We start from the raw sequence: 294 nt of genomic DNA, 5'->3' as shown, positions 1-294 counted from the left end.
TTCAGCTTTTATAAGGAATTTATTCAATATTTCAATCATTGAATTTATAACTAATTATTTCTTTATACAACAAGCCTCCTCTGAACTTTGTGTCTGTGTGTGTGTGTGTGTGTGTGTCACAGGATAATAAATATATTAAGATATGATTTATAGGTTTTACAAAGTGTTTTTGTCAGTGCTCAAAGAGAAAATTACGACGAAAGGTTTACCTGTGTGTGTGTTTGTGTGTGTTTGTGATGATATTACATCATCAATAAATATGATTATTTTATTATAATAATTATTATAATTATT

The 294-nt window shown here is 26.5% G+C and overlaps 1 protein-coding gene across 1 annotated transcript in view; it reads right to left on the bottom strand.

Moving 5' to 3' along the window:
* Positions 1–294, bottom strand: part of dlg4b (discs, large homolog 4b (Drosophila)) — a 94,302-nt gene continuing 94,008 nt past the window's right edge. The window contains 1 exon segment of the mRNA XM_065950583.1: positions 1–294. This exon segment is cut by the window's right edge and continues 1,894 nt beyond it. The gene's annotated coding sequence lies outside the window, so the exon portion shown is untranslated.

The sequence above is a fragment of the Labrus bergylta genome, chromosome 22, assembly GCF_963930695.1.
Source record: "Labrus bergylta chromosome 22, fLabBer1.1, whole genome shotgun sequence".
Taxonomy (NCBI): Eukaryota; Metazoa; Chordata; class Actinopteri; order Labriformes; family Labridae; genus Labrus; species Labrus bergylta.
This window is presented reverse-complemented; position numbering and strand designations above follow the sequence as displayed.